Source organism: Marmota flaviventris, chromosome 5 (assembly GCF_047511675.1).
Source record: "Marmota flaviventris isolate mMarFla1 chromosome 5, mMarFla1.hap1, whole genome shotgun sequence".
NCBI classification, from domain to species: domain Eukaryota; kingdom Metazoa; phylum Chordata; class Mammalia; order Rodentia; family Sciuridae; genus Marmota; species Marmota flaviventris.
This window is the reverse complement of record NC_092502.1, coordinates 157,046,321-157,056,940: the sequence shown is the minus strand read 5'-3', so window position 1 is coordinate 157,056,940 and position 10,620 is coordinate 157,046,321.

Genomic DNA, 10,620 nt, shown 5'->3' with positions numbered 1-10,620 from the left:
GAGCACTTTGTACTCAGTGTTTAGAATAATGGACTGCCGCAGTCTGGCTGGGCACAATCAGGAGCCACTTGTCAAAAGAAACTAACTTTATTTTTAGAACCAAACACGCTAAACAAACAGCCTCTCAGGAAAAACCCCTCAGAGCCTCAACTGCCACCACCGGCTTTCCACAAGCCTGTCTCTCCCCCCACAAGCTTCTCTCCACCTCCCACAATCCTCCTGCTCTTGAGGCCGATTGGCTGGGTCACGTGGGCAGAGCCAAAAAGTCCCCCAATGAGCAGCTCCGTGGTCTGAAAGGGCAGGGAAACAGTCCAATGAGCATCACCGCAGAGGAGCCAATCAGCTAGATGTTGCTGGGGCCGAGGAGCCAATCAGCTAGATGTTGCTGGGGCCGCTGTGAGCCAATCATCAGCCGGCAGCTGGATTGCTGGCAGCTGGAAGTTTGCTGGGGCCCCTTCGGCTGTGGCTCTCAACATCTCCCCCTCTCTGTTTAAACAACAAGCATGTGGCTTAGGGACCGTGCCTGTTAGGCAGTCCAATTCAACATATGGTCCTTACCCGTCATCGGATGAACTGACCTCTAGGCGTCAGCCTCCTGTCTTAGGTTGGTACCACTGCAATTGGATCATACCCGTCACTGACTACCGGTCCAGCATACAGCTATACTTGTGGATAGGCCTTTGCACCAGTGGGGGGGTGAGGTTCTTTGCCTCACCTCTGTTGGCCCCCAAATTTTAGACCATCACTAGTAGAGGAGGATGCAAAATGCCATGACATTAAGCCAATTGAGGGCTCCTTTGAAAAATTGTACCACCGGTGACATCATCAGCAAAAATACCCCAACACTACCACAAGTCGCTGCACCAACAGATAGTTCACAATGCATACAGGTGAGCTCACAATGTGTCCAGGCAAGTTCTGCAAGCAGTTCAGTGATGGCTATTGTAGAAGGTGTAGATTGGTTTTATCTTTGACTTCACCAGCACTGGGATGAAGATAGGAATTCTGGCAATAATGGCTAAAGAAAAAATTATGTAACATTACAGAAGGCACTAAAAGAAAACAATTTTCTTAACAATTTACATTATCTTTAAGAGAATTATTAAATATAATGAAAAGGAAAGGTGAAAGTAAACAAACAGATCTGTTAACCTTCTTTTTTGTTTACATATTAAAACAATCCTCAACAGTTGTTTACCCAATTTAAATTAAACCATATAAATCACGTGAAAAAAAAATATTTGGATCCATTTTATCATGAGCGCTCATCATATATGATATATGGACATACGTACATTCAAACATATAACACAAAACACAAGTGTGCACACATAATATAATACATACAACACATAACATTATAGTAAAGGCCTTATAACTTTTTACAGGTGAAATCTCCATTGCAATGTTTAAAAACTCTATAATCAAAAAATAGAACTGATCAGCAAAACATTAACCTAGGTATGTATGAGCTCAAAAAACAAAATAGAACTTCATGATATGGCAAAGGGCAATAATAAAATAGATATTGAAAAAAGCATCCTGGTTCTGTTGCAGATGTAAGAATAGCCAAACTGGAGTTTTGGATATCAGTTGTTATGGATTTGAGCCAAATCATCTTCTTTTTGGTCTGTAGAAATCGCTTTAGTTAATCTTTCTGGAATCCAAATCGGCTGCTGTTCTCCCTGTGGAAACACATAAACAGACCCCCGACTCCAGACAATCACTGGGTCAGGACCTTGGTTAATCTCTCTGGAATCCAAATCGGCTGCTGTTCTCCCTGTGGAAACACACAAACAGACCCCCGACTCCAGACAATTACTGGGTCAGGACCTTTCCATTGTCCTGTTAGAATATCCTTCCAAAGTACCTTGGGCTTATGTACATTTTTTGGACACATATGCCTTTCCGCAGCACTAAGTCCTGATGAATCCAAATTTAAAAAGTTTAGAGTAAAAAGGGTTATTTTAAGTTTATCTTTGGGGAATATATACCCCTTCCCAATTCCTTCTTTTTGCTTTAATAAGTACATTTTAATAGTTTGATGAGCTCTTTCAACTATGCCTTGTCCCTGTGGATTGTATGGGATTCCTGTTATATGAGTAATGCCAAATGTTGAGCAAAATTGTTTAAAAGAGGTAGAAGTATAACCAGGGGCATTATCTGTTTTTAACTGTTTTGGAACACCCACAGTGGCAAAATTTTGTAAGCAGTGAGCTATAACATCTTTAGTTTTTTCTCCGGCATGAAGGGAGCCCATCAAAAATCCAGAAGAAGTATCAACTGTAACATGCAAATATTTTAATTTTCCAAATTCTGGCAAGTGTGTGACGTCCATCTGCCAAATATGGTTAGGTATCAATCCTCTAGGATTGACTCCAAGATTAACTTGTGGTAAAAAGGTCACACAATTTTGACATTGTTTTATTATTTGTCTAGCTTGTTCCTTAGTTATTTTAAAACGCTTTTGTAAAGTATTAGCATTGACATGGAACTCTTTATGAAAATTTATAGCTTCTTCTAGTGTAGAGAAAATATGTATGTCATGTGTAGTTTTATCTGCTAAATCATTGCCCAAACTAAGGGCTCCAGGCAATCCTGTATGTGCCCTGATATGTCCTATAAAGAATGGATCTTTTCTGTCCCAGATTAGACTTTGTATAGTGGAAAGCAAAGAGAAAACAGTAGAAGAAGGGGAAATCCTACCAGCATCTTCAAGAGATACTATAGCATTAACTACATACTGACTATCAGAAAATAAATTAAATACAGAATCTTTAAACATCACAAAAGCTTGTAAAACTGCATTAAGCTCTACCTTTTGAGCTGATTGTTTGGGTACTAAAAATGTAAAAGTTTGATCAGGGGTAACTACTGCTGCTGTACCATTATTTGACCCATCAGTGAATATATTTGGAGCATTCATGATAGGTGTTTTTCTTGTCATTTTTGGAAAAATTACAGGATGCAATGACCAAAAAGACAATAAAGGATTAGATGGTAAGTGGTTATCAAATGAAACATTAGATTTGCACATGATTATTGCCCAAGTATTTAACTCATTAGCTAACTCATCAATTTGATTCAGAGTATATGGAGTAATAATTTTATTGGGAGAAATTCCAAACACTCCCTTTGCTGCTTTTATTCCTTTGAGTATTAATTGTCCTACAGCCTCAGGATACCTAGTAAGAATAGTGTTAGGAGAATAAGATAAATGTATCCATAATAATGGACCTTCTTGCCAAAATACTCCTGTAGGAATATTTTTTGTTGGTAGTACAATAAATAATAAAGGCAAACTTATATCAATTCTATCCAAATGCATATTTTCCATATATGTTTCAATGATTTTTAATGCCTTTCTTGCTTCAGGCGTTAACATTCGGGGTGAATTTGGATCTGATGGACCTTTTAGGATATCAAATAAAGGTCCCAACTCTCCTGTTGGTATACCTAAATAAGGCCTTATCCAATTTATGTCTCCTAATAACTTTTGAAAGTCATTAAGTGATTTGAGTTGATCTACTCGTATTTGAATTTTTGGTGGACGGACCATGGTTGAGGATAATAGAACTCCTAAATAATTAATTGGAAAATTTAATTGTACTTTATCTATTGCTATCTCTAGATTATAATTTTTTAATAAGTTTGTAAGTGTGGCATAACATTCTAGCAATGTGTTTTTATCTTTGTGTGCTAATAATACATCATCCATATAGTGAAATATTTGTAGTTCAGAATTTTGATTTCTAAGTGGCTGGATTGCTTTGTTAACATAAATTTGACACATAGTTGGGCTGTTAGCCATCCCTTGAGGGAGTACTTTCCATTCATATCTCTGATCAGGACCTTCATGATTCAGTGCAGGGATAGTAAATGCAAAACGTGGACTATCCTCAGGATGAATTGGAATTGAAAAAAAACAATCTTTAATATCTATAACTAAAACATACCAGGTTTTTGGCAAAGCAGACAACTGAGGAATCCCTGATTGAGCAGGTCCCATAATAACCATCTCATTATTAATGGCTCTTAAATCTTGCAATAATCTCCATTTACCAGATTTCTTTTTGATGACAAAAATGGGAGTATTATGGGGAGATACAGAAGGTTGTATATGTCCTTCTGCTAATTGTTGTTTGACCAGGTCATGGGCTGCTTGTATCTTTTCTTTAGTCAGGGGCCACTGAGGAACCCATACTGGTCTTTCTGATTTCCAAGTAATTTTTATTGTCTCAGTGGCCCTTTCTGAAAATCCAACCCATGTCTGTCTGTTCCTTGATCTATTTGTATTGGTGCTGCTATACCTTGTTCTTGTTTTTCTAATCTTTTTCCTTTCCTAAAACCTTGTCTAGTCATAATAGTGGGTGCATTTTGGTTGATGTTATTTGTTAATGTCAAACCTAATTGATCTAGGACATCTCGTCCCCATAAATTTACGGGAAGATGATCCAATACATATGGCTGTATAGTTCCTTCACATCCTTCAGGATCCTTCCAATCTAATACCATTGCACTTCTATGGGGATTAGTCGCCACTCCTAGGCCTCGAAGCGTTTGAGTGGCTTGTTGTAATGGCCAATGTTTTGGCCATTCTTGACGAGAGATGATGCTAAGGTCTGCACCTGTATCCAGTAGCCCATTAAATTCATGTCCTTGAATATTTAGTTTTAGCATGGGGCGAGAATCTAAATTTAAAGAAAGCATAGCCCAATCTACACCTGTGGAGCCTAATCCCTTGGAACCTCTTTCTACAGCACGACTGGAAAATTTATCATGTAGGCTGGGTATTATTAGTAACTGTGCTATTCTATCTCCTGGTGAAATTACTGATATACCCTTTGGAGAACTGGCTATAATTTTTATTTCACCTTCATAATCGGGATCAATTACCCCAGGACTTATCATAAGTCCTTTTAGAGTAGAAGAGCTGCGTCCCAATAATAAGCCTACTGTTCCTTTGGGAAGAGGTCCTTTCACCCCTGTGGGAATGATTTGAACTCCCATCTCTGGAGTTAGTACTGCTCTGGCGGAAGCGCAGATGTCCAACCCTGCGCTCCCTCTGGTTTGTCTGATGAGGGATCTGATGGACAATGTGTCCTGGGCACTACCCTGATGGGGTTGCTGGGTTCCTCCAGTGCTCCGTATATTTGTGGTTTTGGGCCCCGGAGCATTGGGCCCCCTTGTCCATTTTTTGGCAATGGAGCCTGATGCCTTTCTCCACGATATCGTGGATAAACACCTGGTCCTTGTTCGTTTTTTGATAATGGAGTACCCTCTATGGTGGTTTGAGAACGGCATTCATTAGCCCAATGTCTCCCTCTACGGCATCGTGGGCAAATACCTGGTATTCTACTCCTTGGATACCTAGTTTTGTTAAACCCTCCTCCAATGGGGCAATTCCTTTTAAAATGTCCTGTTTGTTCACAATTGTAGCATGTTCTTGGCCTGGCATCTAAAGCCTGTTTTACTGCAGCTGCCACAATTTGCCCTTGTTCATTAATGTCTCTGGCATCTAAAGCCTGTTTTACTGCAGCTGCCACGACTTGCTCTTGTTCATTAATGTCTCTACATAATTTAATATATGTGTTTAAATCTTCATGTTTCCATGGTCTAATGATATCTCTGCACCAACGATTCGCTTGCTCATAAGCCAGGTGTTTTAGTAATGGCATTGCTTGTTCTGTATTCCCAAAAACTCTGGTAGCTGTTTGAATAAGCCTATCTACAAATTCAGCATAAGGTTCATTAGCTCCTTGTATTACCTTAGATAATTGACCTTGTAAACCTCCATGTCCTTGTAAAGTCTTCCATGCCTTAATTGCATCTGCAGCAATTTGTGCGTATACGCCAGGATCATATGCAATTTGTTGCTGCTGATCCTCATAAGGTCCCTTTCCTAACAACATATCTAGATTTCTCTGAGGATAACCAGCTGCTGCATTTCGCCTAGCCGTCTCCTTGCAAAATTCCTCATTGGCAACCTTCCATAACAGGTATTGTCCTCCATTTAGCACAGCTTTACACATATTAGCCCAATCTGCTGGCGTCATGTTCAAGTTGTTAATGGATTCGACCAAGCTTACAGTGAAGGGTGCTTGAGGACCATAGGTTGTTACAGCCTCTTTTAGCTGCTTCACTGTTTTGAAATTTAAAACTTGGTAAAATCGCTGCCCTCCTGCCTCAAATACAGGGCATGTTAATATTTGAGATCTTGTCTCAGGATCCCAACTATCAACTGCGGGGGTTGGGGACCTCCCAGCATATGGAAGTGGCCTTGTTAGTTGGACACTTACGTCCTCTGGTGATAGAAAGGTGTTAGTAGCAGTCTCCTGTAGAGGTGGTGCTGTTGGTTGGACACTTACACCCTCTGGTGATAGAAAGGTGTTAGTAGCAGTCTCCTGTTGTAACTTTCCCCCTGATGGCTTTTTCTGTTTTACACTTTCTTTCTCTGTCTGACTAACTTGAGAGGCCTTCTCTTTTACTTGAATCTTTTCCTCTGTCTGACTAACTTGAGAGACCTTCTTTTTTACTTGAATCTTTTCCTCTGTCTGACTAACTTGAGAGACCTTCTCTTTTACTTGAATCATTATGTCTTCTCCTTCCTCTACCATTGTCTGAACTGAAGGCTTTGGACTAAGCAAACAAGATACGAACGTCCACAATGGCAATGTGCCAACTGGCAGAGTCCCTGGGCTTTTCTTTTCTATTCTTTTTAAATCTTCACCATGATGGTTCCATTGTGATATATTTAACAACTCCTCCTTAAAAAGCCATGGGCTACATTTTTGTATTGTATCAACGTATGCCCTGACTGTTCTTGATTTTACTGAGATGCCTCCTTCCTCTATCAATTTACTTAACACTCTTTCAGTTTGTTTTTTACTAATTTCTGATCCCGTATTTCTACTATAATACAACCCAACAAGATGACGCCAAACAAAACCGAGACAGAATGAGATAAAAAGGGAACAACAAAAAGTCATTATAGCCTTTCTATCCTCCTGACATGTGCATCCGTCCTTTCTCCCTATCTGTTCCTCAGACGTAAATAGTTTTTCCTCAGATGTGAGCGGTTTTTCTTCCGTCTCACTCATCTCCAGGGACAGGCAACTTAAAACAAAAGTGAAACAAAATAACAAAAGAAGAATCTTAAAATGGCTACCCATCCTCTCGCCCTGCCCTCAGGGGCGAGCAGTTTCACTTACCCTCAGTCGCTCCCCGTGCGAGCCACCAAATGCCGCAGTCTGGCTGGGCACAATCAGGAGCCACTTGTCAAAAGAAACTAACTTTATTTTTAGAACCAAACACGCTAAACAAACAGCCTCTCAGGAAAAACCCCTCAGAGCCTCAACTGCCACCACCGGCTTTCCACAAGCCTGTCTCTCCCCCCACAAGCTTCTCTCCACCTCCCACAATCCTCCTGCTCTTGAGGCCGATTGGCTGGGTCACGTGGGCAGAGCCAAAAAGTCCCCCAATGAGCAGCTCCGTGGTCTGAAAGGGCAGGGAAACAGTCCAATGAGCATCACCGCAGAGGAGCCAATCAGCTAGATGTTGCTGGGGCCGAGGAGCCAATCAGCTAGATGTTGCTGGGGCCGCTGTGAGCCAATCATCAGCCGGCAGCTGGATTGCTGGCAGCTGGAAGTTTGCTGGGGCCCCTTCGGCTGTGGCTCTCAACAATGGACCACGGTGGAGTGGAGTTTTCCATGATTTATTTTTAACCCTTATTCCTATTCAAACGTGATAGAAAAGGATCCTTCCAGAGAGTGCTATCTTTCCTATTTGTGATAGAACCCTGAGCGCAAACTCCTTATGAGAGAATGTCCTGGCGAAAGGGCTCATGCTGTGTGGAAGCTCCTTTGACCAGAATGTGGGAGGCAGCCTCTAAGATAAGCCCCATCGGCCCTGCTCCTGTGTTCACATCATCACATAATCTCCCGCTTGTGGGCTGGATCTGGAATCTGGCTTCTAATAAACAGAGTAAAGTAAAAGTGGTGCAGCATCGCAGCTGAGAGTGGGCTGTGAAAGACTCTCTCTCCCTGTTTGCTCACCTTGGGGGATGCCGGGGCAGTCACAAAGCAACCCTGCTGCTATGGTTTGGGTCTGTCTCCTGCCAGGAGCCCAATGACAGGTGTCCAGGCCACAAGGGTAGAGAGAATGGATCAATGACATCATCACAGGACTGGGCTCATTAGCAAGGAATGGATTTCATGTGGAAGGATGAGTTTAGCAGTTTCCTACCCACTTTCTCGCCTTCTCTTTGTCTTTCAGCATTGGATGGTGCAACAAAACGGCCCTTGCCAGACGTGGCCCTTCCTTCCTGGACTTCCCAGCTTCCAGAGCTTGGAGCTGATACATTTTTGTTCATTACAATTGCCCAGTCTGTAGTAATATGTTACAGCAGCACAAACAGACTGAGACACTGTGAAAAGGCCCATGTGGCAAGAGACCAAGCCATGCCAATGACCACACAAGTGGCCTTGGAAGCAAATCCACACCCACCACTCTAGGCTGAGCCTCAGATGAGACCACAGCCTTGGTTGACAGCTGACTGCAACCTCACAAGACCCGGCCCAGCCATGCCTGCACTCCTTACCCAGAGACTGTGAGATTAAAAATGTTTGTTGTTTTAAGCCACCAAATTTTAGGGTCCTTTGTTCCCCAAGAGGGAAAAACTCAGCTGAACTAGGGAATGATGCCATTTTCAGGCAATGTAACTTACTCAGTCCACTTTATTAGTTAATAGTAATTGACAAGGGCAAGTCAGCACCCTCTTGAAGTGCAATTGTTCCTTGGTATCCAGGGAAATACAAAAATCCCAGGTTCTAGATCACTTGTATAAAATGGCACAGAGCTGGGCAGGTGGCTCTGGACACTGAGGCAAGGGGATCCTGAGTTCAAAGCCAGCCTCAGCAACTGAGCAAGGCCTAAGCAACCTAGAGAGACCCTGCCTCTTAAAAAAAAAAGGCTGGGGATGTGGCTCAAGTGCTCCTGGGTCAAGTGCTCCTGGGTCAATCCTGGGTACCAAAACAAACAAATAAATAAACGGTGTTTTCAGATAGCCTATGCATATCCTCCCTGCACTGCACTTTTAATTATCTCAAGATTACTTATAACACTGAATATAATTATAAATGCTATGTAAGTAGTTGTTATGTTTTAAAATTTATATTTTTTTATTTAAAATAGTTTTAAATATTTTATATCTGTGGTTGCTTGAGCCCATGGAAGTGGAGCTCACAGATAGAGAGACAGAGTGATCTGTTATTCCATGGGATTCACTTGTCCCCAACTACTGTCAACACGCCCAAGGCCTCGCTCCCGTCTCCAGGGTTGCACACTACTCTGAGGATTGGCAGATACTGTGGTGAGTCTCCACTCCTCTTTATGCACAATCATTATGTCTTAGCTCACATGGCTATCTGTGATATATATAAGAGTGGCTAATTTTATGGGAAATGAAAGACCAGAAATTGCCCACTTTGAAGAGCTATCTATTCTTTTGAAAGTGAAGCCAAGGCACGTTACAGGTGCCAACATCTGTACTTTGTAAGATTCAAGCTTTGACCTATCTCCACTGTAGGGCCAGCCTCGTGCTCCGGCAGCCCCCAGCTCCTGCAGCTGCCTGGCAGAGGAGCTGTGAACAGCCAGGCCTGAGCAGCTGCAGCTGTCCCAGAGTCCCCCAGCCCATGTCCTACTGGCCTTTGCTGCTCATCAGACCCCTGACAGCTGTCAGGTGGCCAGCATAGGCGGGGGAAGCTCTGTGGCCATCAGGAGAGTTGTGAGGGCAGGACAAGCAGAGCTCACCAGCTGCTGGCCCAGCCTGGAGGCTGATTTGGTGAAGACAAACCAGTTCAATTTGTTCTTTTCCTTTCTTCTCTCATGTACATCCGTGGGATCTCGAGGCTCCTCTCTGCATATGGACACGTACTTAGGGGCATGCGCAGACCATAGCGGCAGGGCGGCTTCCTCTGAGGGAGAATCTGCCCCAGATCTCTCCATGGCTTGACAGGGGCCATCTTCTTTTTGTGTTTATTCTTGTTGACTTCCTTCAATGCATGTCTGTGTCCAATTTTCCTGTTTTATGAGGACGCCAGTCATATTGAATGGGGCCTCTGCCTCAGTGACCCACTTTCAGGCTTAATTACCACTGTAAGGACTCTATTTACAAATAAGCTCACATTATGAGGCACCAGGAGTCAGGACTCCAACAGACTCTTTTAGAGGGGGACACAGTTCTACTTCTACATCAGTGCCTTCACCCAAAAGATATTAAAGTATTCCATAATTATTAAATGGCCATAGCTAAGATTTGTGGGGTGCTTACTAGTCAAGATAAGTGTTTTATGTGCATTTTAAAATTTTAACCTTTACAGCAACCTTGGAAAAAGTTATGTTATTATTATTTCCAATTTAGAGATGATGAAAGTGAGGACTGAAGAGATTATGTAACTTGTCCAAGACCTCACAACCTGGGGATGGCAGGGTGGGACTCTAGTCCAGGTTGGAATGATTGCAGAGACCACAATTTTCATATCACGAGTTCAATTATCAGAGTGTTCTGCTTGTTAGGCAAGCACCCACTGTGATTAGTCAATGTCTTTCTTCCCTATGTTA